The 18,431-nt window shown below is 46.6% G+C and overlaps 1 long non-coding RNA gene across 1 annotated transcript in view; it reads right to left on the reverse strand.

Annotated features, from left to right (window-relative positions):
• Nucleotides 1-16,045, reverse strand: part of LOC144775596 (uncharacterized) — a 348,461-nt gene extending 332,416 nt beyond the window's left edge. Inside the window, exon 1 of the long non-coding RNA XR_013600556.1 lies at nt 15,943-16,045. This is a non-coding gene — a long non-coding RNA (uncharacterized LOC144775596). The remainder of the gene's footprint in view (nt 1-15,942) is intronic.
• Nucleotides 16,046-18,431: the final 2,386 nt, after the last annotated feature.

Here is an 18,431-nt window from a genome sequence, read left to right on the forward strand (position 1 = left end):
TTGCGACAGCCAATTGGATCTCTCGAATCTGCTGTTCTAATTCTGGTAGGCAGCTCCGAATGGATGACAAGAGAAAAGGTCCCTCGCCCAATCAGATTTTACTATTTTTTGAAATTTCAAAAAACCTTCTGAAATCTGCTCAGCAACTCATTTAAATCTTAATATCTGAAAAACTACTAAAATGATTTACACCAAACCAGAGAATGCATGCTTTCTAAGTAAAATTCAAATTTCATCCCAATTTTGGGTTTGAGTGTTCCAAGGTTCGAGCTGTAGATGTGAGCATAATTGCATAAGGGAGTTCAAATAGGAAAACACTCCCCCCACCCTGCCACATTTTAACTTTTTTCTCCTGAACAGATCTTGACAAAAATCAGCGTGCTGATCCTTAGCTGACTGAGCTAGTAAACTACCAAATTGTGTGCAAATCCGTCCACGGGGTCAACAGTTAGAGGCAAGTCCAACAAGCATTTACAATGCAACGGTTTCGCCTTTGGAAAAGTTAGAGCTATTAGCAATGTAAAAGACAATGCCATTTATTTATCTGTTTTCAAAACCAACACATAAATACAAATTTTGTCATTTACAATGCCAATAGCTCAAACTTTTCCAAAGGCGAAACCTTTGCAAAAAATTAATACACCTTCATATTAACGAATAAACAGAGGCGGCGGTCGCATCACGACTAGCATTTATTTTTTTGCGGGTGCAACGGCCAAACAAGGAGGGGAGAAGATGGCTCTGGTATGGGCAAGCATCGAGGACAGGGAGGGATGAGGGACAGAAGAAGAGTAATCACCGGAACCATCAGTACCTGGGCTATGCTCCAAATAAGCAGAAGGAGGCATACTGAAGCCGTATGAAGCGCACACACACTCACCAATTAGCATAACCAGATTTTCCTAACCCCCCTATTGCATTGCGGGGCAGTTAGAAATGCCAACTTCCTCCGCTCAGCTCTGCCACAGCGTGATCATTTATCATCGGACAAGATAGTGGTCGGAAGTTGAACAGCAACGACGAGTGGTGGAGGCCTAACGACAAGGGAAACGAGGGAAACAACAATAAAAAGACAGGGCAGGGTGCGTGTATGTGGAAGCAAGAAGGGTGTGTGGACAGGAGAAACAAGAAACACAACACGAGCAACAAGTTGAACAAGCAATGACAAAACACAGGCAGGAACAAATAAAAAAAAAAAATTGTCCCCTAAAACAACACAAACACAGAAGCATAAAGATACAAGTAATTGGACGGAGCTCTGAGGGAGGAAACAAAAGACAACAAGCACCTACGAGGACACAGGGGGCGGGAGGGGGCGGGAGTGGACACGGACGGCGGGAGGGGGCGGGAGTGGACACGGACGGCGGGAGGGGGCGGGAGGGGGCGGGAGTGGACACGGACGGCGGGAGGGGGCGGGAGTGGACACAGAAGCATAAAGATACAAGTAATTGGACGGAGCTCTGAGGGAGGAAACAAAAGACAACAAGCACCTACGAGGACACAGGGGGCGGGAGTGGACACGGACGGCGGGAGGGGGCGGGAGTGGACACGGACGGCGGGAGGGGGCGGGAGTGGACACAGAAGCATAAAGATACAAGTAATTGGACGGAGCTCTGAGGGAGGAAACAAAAGACAACAAGCACGGACGGCGGGAGGGGGCGGGAGTGGACACGGACGGCGGGAGGGGGCGGGAGAGGACACGGACGGCGGTAGGGGGCGGGAGAGGACACGGACGGCGGGAAACGTGCACAGGACAGCGAGGGGGGGGCGGAAAGGCACACGGAGGGGGCGGGAATGGACAGCGCATCAGTGAAAGGGGAGGGAACGGGAAAAAACGTAACTCCGCCCTGGGAAAAAATCTCGGGAACGCCCCCGAATCTGGTCCGGCCTTGACGGACAGATCTCTGTTCCAATGGCTAGCCTCCATTTATGGAGCTAGCCAATGGGACAGGGGGGCGTATTCCATTCTCCTTACTGGAAATCAAGAGATTTCTCTGGAGGCGGAGCTAAGAGCTCCGCCCTCCAGCCGAAACCTAAAAATGGCCTTTTTAATGGAAATTACACCGAAGTCATAACTGAACCAAAACCTCTCTCTCCTTCCTCCAGCTCTTCACAAAACCTATTACCTTGCTCAATAAGTAACACACTGTTAAAGCTTTTGTGTGAGCACAGTTATCCAGTAGCAATATTTGCTATGCAGGGATCCTCCTTCCACCTTCGCCCCTCGGTAAGGTTAGAGATTGGTGGGCTGGGTGTTCGGACGAGCACTCCTCTAGTATTTTTCCTAGCCAGTCCCACTGTTGGCTGCCATTACTGAGGGGTATGTTGTTGGGGCAATTCGGACCAATCTGCCTAGAGTAACTCTTGCTTAGTGAATATGACGCCGGTATGACTTAGATAGAGAAAATAGAGACTTCCGTATTTTTGGGAAACGGAAAATGTGCAAGCTGTTAGTCCAGGAGAAGTATTCTTAATCCCAAAACAATGGGGTGGCTTTCAAATCGGATGCCCTTGAAGTTGTCAAGTTTCTTTCAACGCTAATTCTTTTTCATTGTGGTAAAAGTTCTCTTGTACATTTTTGTTCATCATTACATGAAATTCAGTTATAAGGGCTTTAATGGTATTCAGTAATGGCAGCACATAGGAGTTGATATAAATAACTTTGGTAGATCTGGAAGATTTCATCCTCCTAAAGTCCAGAAAACAGGCAGCCTTGGGCCTAAGAACAGAACAGTTCTGCAACTTTGACAACACTGTGATCTCTGTACAGAGATTTTTATTAGAAGGCAGAAACACAATACAGTGGAAGCCTCAGGCTTTTACCGGTGCTCACCTGCTCTGCTGTATTACTGAGCTCCGTTGCAATATCAGCACCATTGTTCCCCACTCCAACCACGAGTACCCTCTTGCCCTGGTATTCGTCTGGGCTCCTGTAATTCCGGTTGTGGAAGTGCTGCCCCTTAAACCTTTCGATACCTGTAATCTAAACCAATACATGCACGTTTTTCTGAGGTAAACATCGACAGGCCGCAATCATTTTCTTCATTTTCACTTGATACTCATACAGAAGAACTATTTGTAGATGATTTACATATTGATCAACTTCATTCTGTGTTGAATAGTCTTAACTGATTTCGCCGTTTGGCCTTGAGGGTGTGCATCGAACGTTGTTTCTGGAACTTTCTGGTGGCCATTTTGTCTCCATCCATGACGGTCTTACCTTTTCCTTCACTTTGCAAACCGTCACAAAATGATTCTGCTCCCCACAGCCTTTATATATCTGTCCAAGAGTGGGATATTTGCCACTGTGTGGAAATGAAAATCCATATCTAAAACACAACTCATTTTTACGTGTAGACATAACTTTATGTCTTTAAGTCTTTTCTTTTGACTTACTTTTCACACTTCTGACAGATTCATTATGGGTGCCTCCAGCCTCCATGTCAGCAGCTTGCCTATTAGCATGCTCTTCAGCTCTAGCTACTATTAACACTCGCTCCAGACTAAGAGTTTCTCTTAGCATTTGTCTTCTGAATGAATCTGACAAGCATTCATCAAAAACTCTATCCCCATAACTTCTTCATCAATAAATTACTTGAACTTACAATGTCTGATGAGTGTGTTAAGTCGCTCTATAAATTCATCAATTGTTTCACCAACGTTCTGATGTTCTTGTATGAAGATGTATTGTTTGTAATCAACATTTGGCAATGGATTAAACTTGAGATTCAACACTTCTTTACTCTGATGATATGTGACTTCTTTGTCAGTTCGAAGCATTTTCTTTATAACTTTTTTTACACCATCACCAGCAAGAATTTTGTGATACTTGATAATTGTTTTGTTATCAGCCTCTTCAAGTGCATCAATGAAAACATCAAATGTCTCTATTCAAGCAGTTTATCTATCGCCAATATTCAGCTTTTTGGTAGCATTGGACGGTGGTTGTGTTTTCAGGAAAGCAACAGTGTTGTAGCCATTTCTGGAAGTGGTTGATATTGAGGGTGGAGCTCTGTCCAGCTCCCTCAGCTGTTCATCATGAACCTGTTCATGTGAGCCATCTTTAAGGCATAAGGCCTTGAGATGTGCTGGCCTCTGGATCATCCTTGATGACTTTTTGGAAAACAGCCTCAGTTTTTGCCTCCATTCTCTCAGCCTTCCATAGTTCGGAGAATGTCTTTCCTCACTTCGGATTATCACCACCTTTGTAGGCGCAACCCATCTGCTTTGCATGGGCTGTGGCGCCTGACACTGAGGTCATTCATGTTCTCTTTACTCAAGTTCTGGTGAGTAAATAACTGTTTTATTCTTTGGCATCTCTTTGCACGCTCTTTGTCTTCACCACTTTCTTTTTTTTTTTTTATTCTTTTTATTGGAAACAAAAGAGAATTTGAGATAGGTGGCAATCGTCACAATCAAGGCAATAATGTTGTTTTACATTCGAGTGCAGGGATCTTCACCACTTTCTAACTGTAATAAAATCTTGCAATATGTGATTATCAATAGCTGCTCTTTGAAAACCTGGTTGTCACTGCTGTCAACATTAACCACTTGGATGCTAAGGCCTATTCCATCGTTGCCATGTAATTTCCATTGAAATCAATGGCATTTCCATGACGAGCTGGGCTCGTCATGAGCGTCGAAGGAGTTAACATTCCGGATTATGTATGACTGTAGCTTATGTAGCAGTGCAGTACTTTTATGTACGAGTTGACCAGCAGGCTCTCAGTCACCAATATGTAGATTTCTTTGCAATGCTTTCACTGTGTTCAACTTCTTTACAACAGCTGAAGCTGCGCTGGGACTCGATATGCATTAAGCTTTGGTTCCGTACTTCGACTGCAACTGATGTGGCAAGCACAAGCAGTTTGCTTAGACAACGGATAATCTCTGGGAGAGTGCTGTCAATCTTCGGGTTACTTATTCCCTAATTCATCCCCAGTTGTAGCTTCTTCCCCAGCAAGGGAACCAGCCAATGACTCCACTCCACACGGAGCTTAGTATTACATGTCCTTAGGAGATATCAACACTTGAAGTGGAATATGCCATTATGAAGCTGTTGCCCAACAAAGCCCCAGGGCTTGATAAAATCCCTGGGGACTTGTTTCGGTCGGAACCAAAAATATGGGCTCCATATCTCTGCGTCCTCTATAATTCAATCTTGATGGGGGCAGAGCCACCAGAGACGTGGCGGGGGCGGAGATTGTCGCAATCTTCAAAAAAGGTTGCCCTCTGCAACCCTCAAACTACAGGCCAATTAGCTTGATAGACATCCCACAGAAAGTATTTGGGCGGGTACTTCTGGAAAGAATCCAGATATGGGAAGAGGATAACAGCATCTTGAGTCCGCTCCAAGCAGGTTTTAGAACATCCACAATTGACCAGATCTTCCGACTCCAGGTCCTATACTGGAAAACAGTGAGTGTAGAGGGTGGCAGCCTCTACCTCATTTTTGTGGACCTGCGGGCCGCGTTCGATCTGGTCCCTAGGGACAAATTGTGGAGAGTCCTCCATGACCTGGGCCTTCCACCATATCTGTTGGAAGTATTGAGGAGACTTCACCTAGGCAACTTTGCTCAGGTTAGATGCGGAAAAGTGGGAGAATTGTCCGCGAGATTTAGGGTGCAGAGGGGGGTGCGCCAGGGATGTGTGATGGCTCCCACTCTCTTCTGCCTTTATATCAATAGGCTTATTAAATATCTCCTAAACATAAAGGATACGGATGCCCCGAGGTTGGCTACTGGAAGAGTGCCCGCATTAATGTTTGCGAACGACACTCTATTGTTGTCTCGAACAGCCACCAGTATACAACGTATCCTTGATGGTTTTGTGGATTTCTGTGAACTAAGCGGTCTAGAGATTAACTTGGCTAAAACCAAGTTTATGATTTTTAATCCCCCAAGGCAGACGCTGCCAAATCCGGTTCTGAAGGGTACACCCCTCGAGGAAGCAAAAACCTTTGAATATCTGGGCATTACTCTCGAGGAACATCTGGGGTAGAATACACAGATAGCTAAGTCGACCCTTAAATTGACCCAGACCATGGGTGGGATTTCTAAAATGCATAGAACACTAGCCTGGAAACCGGCTGCCCCTGTTGTAGAGATATATAAGGTTCAAACCAGAACAGCTGCTATATATGGGGCGGAATTATGGGGACACCATCGGCCCAAAAGCCTGGCAAGGGTAGGGCATACTTTTATGAGAAACTTGTTTGCCCTGCCAGTTAGCACCCCCCTGGTCCCACTAAGACTAGACCTGAGGCTACTTCCTGTGGAAGAAGAGGTGGCCCTGAGGCCACTTACCTACTGGAGAAGACTCTGGTCTGTCCCAGAGCTAGTTTCTTATCGTGTAGAGTTCCAGGAGGTTTGGGTCTCTCTTAAATCCAAGAAAATACCATGGTTATCCCACATCAAGGATCTGTGTGTTGGGTTGGGTCTCCCGGAGCTATGGGACTCCCCGGAATCAGCCTGCCCTGTGCATGCCAGGGTGGATCTGATAAAAAGGTACAGGTCATTTAACCTGATGATTCTACAAACCAGTAGCTCAGTTGGTAGATTAACCACCCAATTCCTCGATATTAAAGCAGTATACAAGAAAGAGGAATTCCTTGATATGATATATCACCCACAAGCTAGAAAGCTGTACTTACAGTTCAGATTGGGTACACTACCACTAAGGTCACTAACTAGCTATTGGGACGCCAATAAATGTTCTATGTGCCAGGTGTTCGAACACTCCCTGGAAAATGAAAGCCATGTGTTCTTTGTCTGTCCGGCATACGGGCTAGCACGCCGTTGCTGGGTAAAACCTATTTGTAAGAACTTGGGTTTCCGTAAGTGTGATCATGCGCTTAGAGTCCTAAAATACGACACACATCCCTCTGTTGTTTTCGCTGTCTCCCATTCCTTACATTGCATGTGGATTAAACGCAGAACCCACATTATGATTTGAAATAGATTAATGGTTTGTATTGAATGCTCTGTATCACATTGATAACATATTAGATGGTTTAATTCTATTTTTAACAATGACAGACTTGGTTGTAAATAGGTGTATATATATGAAATGTATTCTTATTCAATTTTATGTACCATACGAAAATGGATTTTTATGCTTTGATGTTTGTTTCAATATGTACTTTTATGGCCCGCAGTGGTCGAAATAAAGTTATCAATGATGATGACATGTCCTTATTCGTTTGCGTGTGCCTTCAAACTCAACATTGCAATTCAGCCTTTGTTGCTTTACACTCTAACACTTATGACACAGTTCTATGGAGTCTATCAGGAGTCAAAAGGGTTCCATAATTTCTAATTCACAATACACTACAGTCTCGGAAGGTTAATACAGCTAGTTTGGTACACCACCAGGTGCAAGGTTCACTGACTCAAGTGATTTGGCTGTGAAGCCACTAGCACCCCTACACAGTACACCACCACCTGGTCCAAGCTTCACAGAGTTAAGGGGCCCAGCTGTGGAAGCACTAATGTGCATACCTGGTAATGGACCATGGAGTGCAAGCTTCACAGACCCTGCCTGCCTATGGAGATGCTTGTACTGCTCATTTGATAAATCACTAGCAGGTGTCAGCTTCATGGACTCATGGGCTAGGCTGTAGAGGTGCTACTGCTGCCCACTCTTCACAGCACTCTCAGTGAATGCAAGCTTCACAGACTCAGAGGGCCAGACTGCAGAAGTGATAGTACAGCCCATACACTATATCACCAGTGTTTGTTTGACAGACTCATGGGGTCTGACTGGGCAGGCTCTGGTACATTCAGCCCAGTACACCAGCACCATTTGCAATGTTCTCAAACTCCAGGGGCCCGGGTCTGGAGGCACTACAACTGCCTGCCTGGCACACAAGCAAGGGGTGCAAGCTTAATAAACTCAAAGGGGCCGTGTTGCAGAGGTTCTGCTCCCACCCACCAGGGAAAAGAACACAGGGTACAAGCTTGACAGACTCCAGTGGCAAGGCTACAGAAGTGCTAGCACCACCCACGATACACTACTACTCTGTGCATGCTTCAGGCGCTTAAAGGGACCAGCTACAGATGGGCTTGTACAGCCCACCCGGTACACCACCAAACACCTGGTAAACTTTATCGGGGGAAATATACTGGCTGTGCATGTCCCTGTACTTGACCCTTGCTGTGTAAGGTCATTGGCCATAAATAATGGAAGACAGGTGCTTGCAGTGGGTATGGAATGGGGCTTGACAAGATGCCAGTCCTTATACCTCGCCCATCATGCAGTGTACAACTTTGAGCCTTACACCGACTGCAAATAACCAAAGGTCGTTCACTGTGAAGGCTAGATGCCTGTGAAGGATATGTTGCAGGGACTGAAGTTGCACTCTGCACCCAACCACCCGATGCAAACTAACAAAGACCGCCTGTTGATGCTCAGGCACTTAGCTTTTGAGGACCTATGGTCTACCCCTACTATAGTCAGTCTGAGAAAATGCATAGTGCTGATTAGCTGTTGCCATAGGTTTGAGGACAGTGTCTGCATAAACAATCACTGTTATAGTTAACCCCTTCACTGCTATGCCTTCCCCGCGCTGATATTTATTTTGGCTATTGGGGTAGTACGTGCTTAGGCCCTGTAACTTTTTGTCCACCTAAGGTATGCACGCCACATTCACATCTTTTTCTTCAAACAGCCTGAGGATTCTAAAGGTACCCAGGGTTTGTGGATTCCCTTGGAAGAGACTGTGAGAGTAGCCAAAATAGAGAAAACATTTTTTGGGGGGTAGGGAAATGGGAAAAACGTTATGCAAAAGAAAGCCTCTGCTCTATTCCCTGCAAATGTTATCAATGAAGGGTTTGTGGTGCTACAATCACCATCTTCCCAGCTTTTTGGGAACAGGCAGACTTTGTCAAGCAAACCAAAAATGTTTACACAATTTTGGCATTTTACTGGGACATTGCCTAGTTTTTCTATTTTTTTGTGCTTTCAACCTCCTTGCACCTAGTGGTAGAAATGGATGTGAATCCAAAAACAAAGCCTAACAATGCTATACATTTCTGAAAAGTAGACAAACTTTTGAGTTTAGCAAGGGGTCATTTATGTAGATTCTTCAAGGTTTTCCCGTAAAAAAGTAACAGTTGAAGTAAAAGAAATATGGAAATTGAGTTAAAAAACAGCCATATATGTCTAGGTTTTCACATGTAACTTCTTCTAAGTATGGCAGATTTTTTAAAGCAATATACCTTTATGTCCACTGGACCCTTCTGGTTGCGGAGATATATAGGACTTGTAGGTTCACCAAGAACCCATGGTACCCAGAGCCAATAACTGAGTTGCACCTTGCAATAGATTTTCATTGTGTACCGGTACACATCAACTCATTTGGTAAAATATAAAGACTGAAACATAGGTATCAAGGAAACCTTTGTATTTATTAAATGGGAGCAGCATATGGAGTTTAGAGGCAGTGGTTATTCACACATATCCGAATTTGTGGGTACCCATACTAGCATGGAAAATAGAGGACATTTTTCAAAATGACTTCTTTTTACACACAGTCTTACATTTAGAAGGCAGAAATTCATTGAAAGTCAATTGGTAATAACACTTGTTCTACTATTGTGTATTCACTTAGGTCTCCCGATGAAAATGGTACCTCACGTGTGTGGGTAGGCCTAGTGCCCGAGACAGGAAACGACCAAAAAGCATTGTGGATACATCACATTTTTCAGTGAAAACTGACCCATTTTTACAATGTGCCTAGCTGTGTATTTTGGACCCTAGCTCAACCGACACCTATGGAAATATATCAAACCTACCAATTTTTTTAAACTAGACACCCAGGGGCATCCAGGAATGGGTGACTTGAGTGGCTCCCACCAGGTTCTTTTACCCAGAGTTCCTTGCAAACCTCAAACTTTGCAAAACAAACACATTTTCGTCACATTTCTGTTATGGAAATTTCTGGAATCCGTAGGGAGCCATACACTTCCACTCACCGAGCATTTCCCCAAGTCTCCCAATAAGAATTAGGGCTGGTCAGTAAACTCTGCGCCATCAGTGGAGTTCACAGAGTTTGGTCCAGCGCAAAAAACCTCCGCCTTTGCCGCGTAGGGGACTTTACCAGCCGCCCATTGCTACAAGGGTCAAAGTCAGATGGCTGAATAGTGAATACTAAAACTCATTAGGTAGGCCTAGTAGCTGCAACAGGAAACAGCCCAAAACGCAACGTGTACACATCTAATTTTTCCAGTGAAAACTGACCCTTTTTTTGCATTGTGCCTAACTGTGGATTTTGGACCCTAGCTCAGCCATCACCTAGGGAAACAAAGCAAACCTGTACATTTTGGAAAACTAGACACCAGGGGGAATCCCGAATGGGGTGACTTGAGGGGCTCTTACTAGGCTCTGTAACCCAGAATCCCTTGCAAACCTCAAACACATTTTCCTCACATTTATGTGATTGAAAGTTTGGGAATGTGCAGGAAGACACAAACTTTGACCCCCCAGTATTCCCCTAAGTAGCTCAATAAAAATGGTACCTCACTTGTGTGGGTAGGCCTAGTGGCCATAACAGGAAATGGCCCAAAATGCAACGTGGACACATCACATATTTCAATTAAAAACGGACCCTTTTTTGCAATGTGCCTAGCTGTGGATTTTGGACCCTAGCTCAGCCGGCACCTAGGGAAACCCAGAAAACCTATACATCTTTGAAAACTATACATCCAGGGGAATCCAGGATGGTGTGACATGTGTGGCTCTTAGCAGGTTATGTTACACAGAATCCCTTGTAAAACTCAGGCTTTGTGAGAAAAAAAAACATTTCCCTCAAATTTCTGTGATGGAAAGTTCAGGAATATGTGGGGAGCCACAAACGTCCACCCACCCAGCATTACCCCAAGTCTCCCAATAAAAATAGTACCTCACTTGTGTGGGTAGGCCAAGTACCCGCAACAGGAAATGGCCCAAAACGTAGTGTGGAGACTTCAAAATTATCGATCACAGAAAGATCTGATTTTGTGAGGAATTCACCTGCGTTTTTGGTCCTGGGCTTGGCGGGCATCTGGAGAAACCTACCAAACCCAGAGAGTTCTGAAAACTAGACACCCTAGGGAATCTAGGGAGGTGTGGCTTGCGGGGGTCCCCTACCATTTTCCTACCCAGAATCTCCTGCAAGTCTCCAATTTAGCTAAAAAAAATCACATTTTCCTCACATTTCTGTGTGGAAAGTTGTGGATCAGTAAGATGACACAAATTACCTACCATCCAGCATTCCCCAGGTCTCCTGATACAAAGGGTACCTCACTTGTGCTGTTGGGCCAAGTACCGCAACAGGGAAGGGCCCAAAACATATTGTGGAGACATCAACATTTTCTATCACAAATCGACCTACCTTTGCAAGGGGGACATATGCGTTTTTGGTACTGTGCTCTGCAGCCATCTAGGGAAACCTACCAAACCTAGACATTTCTGAAAACTAGATACCCAGGGGACTCCAGGCAGGTGTGGCTTGCATAGATCCCCCAACGTTTTCCTACCCAGAATCCACTGCAAATCTCCAAGCTAAAATGCAAAATACATTTTTCTTACATTTCTGTGTGGGAAAGGTGTGGGATCACCAGGCCAACACAAATTTCCTACCACCAAGTGTTCCCCCAGGTCTCCCGATAAAAATGGCACCTCCCTTGTGCAGGTGGGCCAAGTACCCATGACAGGGAAGGGCCCAAAACCTATTGTGGAGATATAAAAATTATCTGTCACAAAACCACCTGGTTTTTCAAGGGGGGCACCTGGGTTTTTGGTCCCGGTCTCTGTGATTATCAAGGGAAACCTACCATGCCCAGATATTTCTGAAACCTAGACACCCGGGGGAGTCTTTGGAGGTGTGGCTTGGTTGGATCCCCCAATGTTTTCCATTTTTGGGGGGGAGGTGGGGACATCAGCATGCCCATTCTGGGCAGCCCCCACCCATATACAAAGTAAAAATAGTCCCTGGTGTCTACTGGCCTTTCTGTCCCATCAAGCGGGCAGATTGGGGGCTGTTGCCCATATCGGCCCCCGGTGGGGCAGAAAGACTGTGCCTATTTTTTTATAGGGGGCAGTGATGGCATCAGCATGCCCCTTCAGGCAGCCCCCACCCTTACAGTAAGACAAAAAATTGTCCTTGGTGTCTAGTGGGCAGGGGGAACTATTTGGGGTATTAACCCTATATGCTCCCCGGGGTACAGAAAGACTGTGCCATTTCTGTTTGGGGGTGGGGGCATTTGCATGCCCATTTGGCTGCCCCCAACCCTACATATTAAAAAATATATAATCACTGGTGCCTAGTGGGCTTTCTATCCCCCGGGGGTGCAGATTGGTGGCTAGTACCTCCATATGCTCCTCAGGGAGGGCAGAAAGAGTTTTGTCATAATTGTTTTTGGATGTGGGCATGGTTTTGCCCATCGTGTGCACTCCCCACCTCTCTTTTATAAAAATAAATAATCCCCTGCGTCCACTCCGAGAGGCAGATTGGTGGTAATAACACCATCTGCCTCCCATGGGGGGCAGAAAGACTGTCTCTTTTGTGTTTGGGGTGTGGGGGAATTGGTATGCCCATTTTGGACAGCTCTCACCCCATCATATTTAAAAAATCCCTGGTGGGTAGTGAGCTTTCTGCCCCCCTGGGGTCAGATCGGTGGCTATTGCCCCCATCTGATTTCTTGGGAGGCAGAAAGACTGCCTATTTCAGGGAGGGGTACATGCTTCACATTACCCATTCAGGGCATCTCCCACCCCAAAATTTACATAAAAATATAATCTGTGGTTTTTAGTGGTCTTTCTGCCCCCATGGGGGGCAGATCAGGAGCTATTGCCCTCATCTGCCCCCAGGGGGGACAGAACGAGTGTGCCTGTTCTGGGCGGGAGCATTACAATTCCCATTCAGGGCAGCCCCCACTGCTAAATTTACATAAAATAAATATCCCTGGTTCCTATTGGGCTATTTCCCCTACCCCCCCCCCCCGGAGCCGCTCTCCCCTCCCTGGTGTACAGTGGTAGGTTCCTGCTTGGGGATCACCCTCCTGTGGCCATCCCCAAGCAGGGTTCCATTAAGGGAGGGTACCATTGGAAAGGGGAGATTCTCCCCTTTCCAAAGATACCTCTCCCATGTGTTTCGGTGCTCGGGTTGAGATAGCCCCATGAGCATCAAAGCAGTGAAACTGAAATACGCAGATCGGCTCATTTCAGTTTCACTTTTAATCTAATGACATCAGTGCGCCATGCACGTCGATCGTCATTACTTTAAAAAATAAATGCCTCAGGCAGCTGGGGAAGCTCTACCCCAGCCCCTGAGGCAAAAAAATAAAAAAGGAAATCCCTCTGCTGTAAACAGCAGAGGGATTTCCGGTTTGTGTGAAGAGGACACCACACACCACCGTGACCTAGAACTGAACCGTTCTGTCCTCAGCACGGAATGGGTTAAGATACAAGGACTTTCCATAAAAACGTGGTATAGAGTCAACCCCTTCTACATATGTCTATATGGCATGTCCTGAAATGGTTAAGTTGTTAGCAAATGTTTTCTACAACAACTGCAGCTATTCCCTACTAGTCACAACCAAAATGCTGCACAGCAAAGGTAAGAATTTACCTTAGGTTGAGGTGCAGAAACATTACAACGCTGAATATGTGTGAGAAAGTGCCTTTTTTCTGCATGGTTGTCCCCACTTTTTGCTGAATTGCTGATGTACTTTGACTGAGTGTGCCCTGGGCTCCTGCTAATCAGGTACTCAGGGCCTATGTTCTTTCCCTAAAACTGCATTGAAGCCTAAACCCAATAGGCATCTCTGGTTACAGGTCAGCCCCTGGTAAATGGTACCACAAGTACCCAGGGCACTGTGTCCAGAGAAGGCCTCTAAGGACTGCAGCACTTATTGTGCAACCCTTAGAGGTCCTGTACCCTGACACTCACACACTGCCTTTGCAGGCTGCGTGTCTTGGTGCAGCACAAAGTGAAGAGTCGACATGGCACACATCCCTGTGTGCCATGCCTACAAACCACTGCCCTGGCATAGAACAGTCACCCCTTTAGCAGGGTGCACTATACCAGTGGTGAGGGTACAGGTGCATGAGCCCTGTATCCCTACAGTGTCTAAGTCCATTATTAGACATTGTAAGTGCAGTACTGCCATTAAGAGTATATGGTGCTTGGAGTTTGTCATTACGAACTCCACAGAACCATAATGGCTACACTGAAAACTGAGAAGTTTGGTATCAAACTTCTCAGCACATTAAACCCACACCGATGCTAATGTGGGATTTAGTGAAAAATGCACACAAAGGGCATCTTAGAGACTCCCCCTGAAAACTAACCCACCACTAGTGTCCAGGCTGAGTGGCTGCTTTCAGCTGCCACCATAAGACATGTTTCTGGATCCCTGGGTCAAGAGCCTGCTGCTCTCTGGATCCTGAAACAATGCACATCCTGGGACGAGGTGCCAAGCCTCCTCCCCCAGGATGGGCAGGGTTCACTAAGGGGAAGCTTCAAAGGCTTGCCGCCTTTGTGTGCTTCCCCAGGCCAATTGCTGCTGTTACCAACTGGTCCCCACTTGATCTGACCCCCTCTTTGGGTGGGAGAACCAGCGGGAAAAACAAGTGAGGAAAAGAGGTGTGCCCCCCTCTGCCAACTCCAACCCTCATGTGGGGAGGCGAGGTGAAGTGCAACTATCAGTCCACGCCATCTTGAAGATGGGGGGACTCAGCCAACCAGGGACAGGCACATGCCCCCCTCCCACTGCAGGGTGGCATAATAGGGGGTGTACCCACCCCAGGGAAGGGACCCATTGGTCCCTGCCTTTTACCTACCTGTAACGTCCCTAAATATAGTAGTTAGGGGCACCCCTGAACCTTGCTTCCCCAGATCCAGACTAGAAACAAGAAGAAAAGAAGAAGAAGGACCGAATAGCCGTGCAGTTGCTAACAAGAGGAAGACGCCCACTGACTTGGCCCCAGCCCTACCGGCCTGTCTCCCCCTCGAACCTGCTCCTACAAAATCCCGGTGTGTCCTGCAGCCAGCAACCTCAAAAACCCTGGAGGACCTGCCTGCCTTCACTTCCAAAGACTGCTTCTCCAGTGAACACCAGATTTGTTCAACTGCAACCTCTGGCAGCATCCGGAAACCGCGAATCCACCCCACTCGGCACCCGCTGTCCCCAGCCCGAGCTTGAGTGGGCAAACACCACGTGGAGGTCACCCTGGCGATCCTGAACCAGGATCCGGCACCCCTTACTTGCCTCAAGCCTCCAGCCTACGCCTGCAGTCTTAATCCAAAAGGCCCCCTTAACCGCGACCAGGAGCTGGTAAGATGATACGACCCTAAAAGGCACCCCTGCACCCAACGCCCCACAGCCTTGTGTGCCCCAACCAATGCTGCCTAACCAACCCCTAACTTCCCAACTTACCTCTCGAAGTGGTGGTCGCACCCAGAAGTCCTTTGTCTCATCACTCTGCTCCCGGCCGCCCTAGTGCCGCTGGGGGTGTAACAAGAGTGCATCACTGACCCTGGGGGATCCCTGAGTCTACCCCCAGAACCTCAACTCTCACTACCAAATACTTATCAAAAAAACATGATAACCATATTTTCCTCTATAGGATAACATTGACACTTTTTCCTGAAAAAGTTTTTGTGTGGAGTTTTGAAACCTAAAGAAATTCTTTAAAATTGTACTCAGACATTGTTGGTAAAAGGGCAAAATATCCGAATGATTATGGCAAAACTATTTAATGCTTGACTTGTAGTGCCCAGTGCTTGCTGCTTGAGCTCAAAAGAACTTGTGACAGTTGATTGCGATACAACGTGTATGCAAATGACACGTTTCAGAACTTGTGCTAACTGTTTTCCCGAACGCGTGCAGAGAAGCCTATTTAAACCCCACCCGTCCCAAACTCAGCACTTCGCTTTGTGCCGTTCAAAGCGCCCCTTACCTGCTTCCGTGTTCTCGAGTCTCCAGTTCTCAGGAGTAGGCATCCGGCTAGATCCATATCTCGCCCGGCGCTCTTCTCCTGATTCCGGTCGGCGCTCTTCTTCGGATTCCGGTTCTCTTTCCCTGCTGGACTTCCGGTTGGTTTTTTCTCCTTCCTACGGGACGGGAAGACAAACAGAAAAGAAAAGTCAAGCGTTAATGTTGCTGGGCAATGCAGCATGAATGCGGTCTTTCAATCTGCGTTTCAGAACATTCCGGTAAGGTTTTCTGAGCATGTTTAAACTTTAACAAAGACTCTGCATACCTTATTGGGCAAAATACTTTTTGGACAATAACTAAAGAGGAGTTTCTGAACCTCTCAATCAAACAGCGACCAAAGACTCATTCAGAGCTCAACAGTTTGTAAAGGCTGCAAGAGAATATTGTCAACCTTTGAAAGTACACCTTATTTGTGATAATCATTGTCATATGAATATTATATATGTATATATTTCTTTCAGAACCCCCCTCTAGGTCCTGAATCTGGTGCTGAGAAGGTACTAAAAATCCTTGCTATGCATTTAAATGTTTTCAACTGCTTCTGAATAATTGATGAATACAATTGTATCTTATTATTTTATTTTTGAAAAGGTCAAAGCCCAAGAAGAATTCACTCTTGTGTTCAAGTTTATTAGGAGTACAGATAATTCAAAATGAAAAGTGTCAGAGCATCCAAAAGCTCACTTAGGGGTATGTTATAAGTGTGTGATAATAAGTGTGTGTTATTAATGATACATTCAGGACTTTGATTAACATTAGAGATACCAATAGTGTGTGTTGTTTCTTTTAGAGTGCATCTCTCTACTTTTGACCGAAGATAAGCATCAGAGAAACCCAGACCCATTCCATAGAATACTGAGAGGCAAGCGAGAAGTCAGTTCCCAAAAACTACATCAAGCTCGCAGTGTTTGTCTCTCACTCTATCCCATTCCCCCTTCCCCCGGTAATCAGTCTAGGTCAGCAAGTTTATAGCATCTTGCCGTCCCTGATTCGTTTCAGGTGGAGTTGGGGATCAGCAGCATCACGAAAGGAACAAAACAACGGATTGCAGGTGAGAGTTGGTCGTGACACAGAAAAACCGCCTGGAGCCTTGCGGGCTCCACAGCAATGTCGCGGGTTCCAGGAGGGGGCCCGGGTGAAGAGGTGAGGCCGGTCTGCAGGGCTCTCGTGATGGAGAGAGAGCCCCGCGTAGTGAGGGCACAAGGAGGAGTCTGTGGTTGGAGGCAGATGGGGCCCGAGGCACATTGTCGGGGCCTGCCCCCGCCGCAGGAGTAGAAGTGCTGCCTCCTGAGTCAAGCCTGGAGACCAGGAAAAGTCCTGCAGGTCCTGTGCCGCAAGAGGAGACCGGGAAGAGAGGAGACGGCTCTCTGAGGGGGTGAGAAAAGGTCCCAGCAGTAGGACCCATTGGGGCACATTTCTGGTGTCCAGAGCCTGCGAAGTCCCACACAGAGAGCCCGTGAGTGGGGCTCAGTTGTCCACTGGTTGGGGGGGTCGGGGCACATTGCTGGTGCCCGCCCCCCTGGGGTAGTGCTTAGGGCACCGTGTGTGCCCGTGCTGATGTCCCAGCTGCCCCATCCTGAGAGTGGGCAGCTGCAACGTGGGGGCCAGTTCTTTTTAAGTAAGAGGGGTGAGTCCTCCCATGCCCCAGCGCAATAGTGCACTTTGTGGTCATGGCTGAAGTAGCCAGGGGGCTCTAACATTTTTTTAGGACTAGAGGCATTGAAACCCGAGTAAGGCCAGTGGGCCTGGGGTCAGGGTTGTATACCTCGTGAGTGTACTTTGGTACACGCCTGGTCGACGCATAACTGTGTTTTATGCCTAATGCAAATGCCATGTTATACCTCAGTGCCCGAATGGTGAATACAGTGTCTTTCTGGGGTGTAATCAGACAGGAGGGTTACATCTTTTTCCCTGGTTGAAATGTGGTACCATGGTGTAGGGTGGGCTATGTTTAGTAATTACACTATACGGTGTGCACCCTGCTAGTAGTTCCTAAGGTGCCCTACTAATGAGGTTTAGGTATAATATGTTCATACGTACAGAGGTGGCGCAATGTGTTTGGGCCTGATGTGATTTATGCATAATGTGATGCCTAGAACATACTGTATTTATGTGTAGGATGTTTAGGTATAAGGTATTTATGCTGGTGAGGCCCATTGCGTAATGTGTTTGTGCTGATGAGGTTTGGGCCTAATGTGTGTTTATATCTAATGCTAATGTGATAATGCTTAGGTCATTACCAGCCGCGGCCCGTGGAGGGAGTTCCGTGGGGCAGAAATGCGGAATGGGGAGGGGCAGGGTGGAGGGTGCTAAATAACCGGAATATGGATAATATGAGGTAAGTAAACAATTTAATAAATAAAAACGAATTTCGTGGCGCGCCCTGCATCGCGTTTTGAGATGCAGGCTGCGCTACAAAATTCGTTTTATTTATTAAATTATTTACTTACT

The sequence above is a fragment of the Lissotriton helveticus genome, chromosome 1_1 (assembly GCF_964261635.1).
Source record: "Lissotriton helveticus chromosome 1_1, aLisHel1.1, whole genome shotgun sequence".
NCBI lineage: Eukaryota > Metazoa > Chordata > Amphibia > Caudata > Salamandridae > Lissotriton > Lissotriton helveticus.